Source organism: Lathyrus oleraceus, chromosome 2 (genome assembly GCF_024323335.1).
Source record: "Lathyrus oleraceus cultivar Zhongwan6 chromosome 2, CAAS_Psat_ZW6_1.0, whole genome shotgun sequence".
Classification (NCBI taxonomy): Eukaryota; Viridiplantae; Streptophyta; class Magnoliopsida; order Fabales; family Fabaceae; genus Lathyrus; species Lathyrus oleraceus.
Window position 1 is genome coordinate 293622452 of NC_066580.1, and position 4357 is coordinate 293626808.

Consider the following 4357-nt stretch of genomic DNA (forward strand, 5'->3'; position numbering starts at 1 on the left):
AATAAAATTTTTGAGTTTTTCAAACAATGTTAACCGGTTAACGCATTTGGTTAACCGGTTAACGCAAGACAGAAAACAATTTTCCAAGAGATTTTCAAACAGTGCTAACCGGTTAACGCATTTGGTTAACCGGTTAACGCAAGGCAGAAAACAATTTTTGAACAGATTTTCAAACAGTGTTAACCGGTTAATGCATATGGTTAACCGGTTAACGCCAGGCAAAATTCACCCGTTCGGCTAACTTAGTGCTTTAAAAGTATCAAGTGTTGATGCGAAAACTGACGTCGATTTTAAATGAATTGTTCAATAAAATTTCGGCTTTGCGTAGTGTGATCGGTCGTCGAGATTTAATTTGATTTTATTAATTAAAGGAATTAATAATAATAATAATAATAATAAAGTGTTTATTATTGTCTTGTGGTGATCGGTTATGGCCTTAGTTTTCCTTTATTCTGCTTTGGGTTTTTAAATACGACCTGCGTGTCATGCCTCTCTCTTTATCTCCCAAATGTAACTTCTTTTCTCATCTCACTCCCTCGTATGTAAAACGAGTTTCTTTTATGTAATGTAATGGTATGAAGAAAGCAAAGAAGTCAGTGCCAAAGGAGGACAACCTTGAAGATCTTGCTTGGAGAAGCTTAGATCGTTGTTAGGTTAGCTTAGGTTCTCTCATTGGCTTGGGAGAACAATTGCGCTAGGGGCCATAACTGTTTCATTATGTTTGTATGTATGTTGATGCATGTGAATGTATGTTGATGCATGTGAGAGACGGTTTATATGATAAATAAGCCGGTGAGATCAGAAAAATTGCAATTCCCTCAAATTAAATATTAAGTTTATGCTTTCCAAGTTTTAACACTCATCAAGACTAGTACCAAATAATGTAGGTTTCGCCTACGCGAGGTGCATGTTCTATATTAGTAAGGTGCGATGGGATAATTGTAATATCCAACTGTTAAAACAATGAGTCAAACTTAACTAAACAAATTATAATAAGATTATATATATGTTTAGAAGCAAGAGTTGGGAATGATCCATATGATGGATTGGAATAAGGAGTTATTCACCCAACTGAAATTTTCGAGAGTTATATGAGATACAATTGGAAGGAGTTCCTACCTAAATAACCTAGTTTTGTGTAATCCGCCTACATGGACTTAGAACGAAGTGAAATATGGATCTCGACCCACTAGAAAATCTTCCAACGGGATTTTCCGAATCAAATGATGAGGGTCATTTGTTTTGAGTAAAATAGTGGGAGCATATTTGATTAAAGGCCTAATTAAATATGTCAATGATACTTATATTTTCACTAATCCTTATGTAGATTACCATGACATCAAACACCTCTAACAACATCTTGCGATCAATCCTTGATAAGGAAAAATTGTCTGGGACAAATTTTCTGGATTGGCACCGAAACCTGAGGATTGTCCTCAAACATGATAAAAAGTTGTATGTCTTGGAGACACCTGTTCCTGAAGAGGAACCTCCTAGTTCTGCACCTAAGGCAGAAAGAGATGCTTATAAGAAGCATGTCGATGATGCCAATGAAATTGCTTGTCTCATGCTAGCTACCATGAACTCAGAATTGCAAAAGCAACATGAGAACATCTCAGTGTTCGATATGATCGAACACCTGATAATGCTCTATCAAGAGCAAGCAAGGCATGAGAGGTTTGAAGTTTCAAAAGCCTTTTTTCAAGGCAAGTTAGCTGAGGGAGCCCCTGTAGGTCCCCATGTACTCAAGATGATTGGGTATGTGGAAAACCTTGAGAGATTGGGTTTTCCCCTCGAAAAGGAACTTGCGACTGATTTGATCTTGCAATCGTTGCCATATGGGTTCAGTCAATTTGTCCTAAATTTCAATATGAATGATATGGACAAATCGCTTCCTGAACTGCTCGCCATGTTAAGAACTGCCGAGCAGAATCTGAAGTCAAAAGGGAAGTCCATTCTGATGATCGGAAATGGAAAGAGACAGAACAAAAGGCCCACTAAGCAGGGTGATAAAGGGAAAGGCAAGGAAGTTGCCAAACCCAAACCCACCGTTGTTGCTTTAAAGCCTAGTGGAGGCATAGCAAAAGAAGGCACTTGCTTCCATTGCGGTAAGACCGGACACTGGAAGAGAAACTGCCCAAAGTACCTGGAAGATAAGAAGAATGGAGTAGAGACTTCAACTTCAGGTATTTTTGTTATCTACTTCTGCATCATGGGTATTAGATACTGGATGCGGTTCTCACATTTGTACAAATGTGCAGGGACTAAAAAGGAGTAGAGATTTGGCAAAAGGTGAAGTCGACCTACGAGTTGGCTATGGAGCAAAGGTTGTTGCTTTAGCCGTAGGAACTTATGTATTGACTTTACCTAGTGGTTTAATAATTCAGTTAGAGAACTGTTATTATGTACCTGCAATTAGCAGGAATATTAATTCCATTTCTTGTTTGGACAAGTTTGGTTTTTCATTTATAATAAAGAAATTTTTTTGCTCAATTTATTTGAATGATATATTCTATGCTTCTGCACAAATGAACAATGAACTATATGTCCTTGATCTTAAAATGCCAATTTATAACATTAATACTAAAAGGATGAAACCTAATGAGTTAAATCCAACTTACCTTTGGCGTTGTCGATTAGGCCACATAAATGAGAAACGCATTTCCAAACTCCATAAAGATGGACTGTTGGACTCTTTTGATTATGAATCATATGAGACATGCAGATCTTGTTTAATTGGAAAGATGACAAAGTCTCCATTCACAGTAAAAGGTGAAAGAGATAATGAACTTTTGGTCCTCATACATACTGATGTATATGGACCACTGAACATGCTAGCCAGAGGAGGTTTCTAGTACTTCATCACATTTACTGATGATTTCAGTAGATATGGTTATGTGTATTTAATGAAACACAAATCATAGTCCTTTGAAGAGTTCAAGGAATTCAAGAATGAAGTACAAAACCAACTAGGTAAGAATATTAAAACTCTTCGATCAGATCGAGGTGGTGAGTATTTAAGCCTAGAGTTTGATGACCATCTGAAAGAGTGTGGGATCCTATCCCAACTCACTCCTCCTGGAACACCCCAATGGGATGGTGTATCTGAGAGAAGAAATCGAACCCTGTTAGACATGGTCCGATCCATGATGAGTCACGTCGATATTCCAAACTCCATTTGCGGACATGCACTTTTGACAACAGCTTACACACTTAACCGTGTTCCATCCAAAAGGTTAAGAAGACACCATATGAGATATGGAGTGGTAAGAAACCACATATGTCTTACATGAAGATTTGGGGTTGCGAAGTTTATGTGAAACGACAAATTTCAACTAAGCTTGAGCCCAAATCTGACAAATGCTTATTTATGAGGTATCCTAAAGAAACAAGAGGGTATCACTTCTAAAATCCTTCTGAGGGCAAAGTGTTTGTCGCTCGAACTGGAGTTTTCCTAGAAAAGGATTTTAATTCCAAAGGAATCAGTGTGAGGAAAGTAGAGCTTGAAGAAATTCAAGAATCACAAGGCATTGATACACCTATGGATGAATAAGAGCAGGAAACACAAATAGTTGTGTAAGAGCAACCTGCTCAAGTAGAACAAGACCAGCGTAGGTCAGGCAGGATACGTCACCTACCTGAGATATATGGATATCTGATCAAGGTGATGTATCACTCATGGATCAAGAACGAACATGAGCCTTGTGTCTACAAGAAGGTTAGTGGGAGCATGATCGCTTTCCTGGTGTTATATGTAGATGACATATTACTCATTGGAAACGATATCCCTACCCTGCAACAAGTAAAGTCTTGGTTGGGGAAATGCTTTTCTATGAAGGACTTAAGTGAAGCAGCCTATATATTAGGAATCAGAATCTATAGAGATAGATCACAAAATTGCTTGGCCTAAGTCGGAGTACATAGACAAAGTGCTGAGACGCTTTAATATGAATGATTCCAATGGTTATGTGTTTTGCTTAAATGGTGGCGCTGTGAGCTAGAAAAGTTCAAAGCAAGATACAGTTGTTGATTCTACAACCGAGGCCGAGTATATTGCTGCCTCAAGTGTAGCAAAGGAAGCTATTTAGATCCAAGAGTTCATTAGTGAACTTGGCATAGTCCCTAGCATTGTGGATCCCATTGGTCTCTACTATGATAACAATGGTGTTGTCGCACAAGCTAAGGAGCCTAGATCTCACCAACGATCCAAACAGATACTTAGGCATTATCAACTCATTCGAGAGATAATAGATAGAGGAGATCTGAAAATATATAGAGTAACTACACTTGACAATATTGCTGACCCACTAACAAAGCCTCTTGCGCAACAAAAGCATGATGGCCATATTAGATCAAT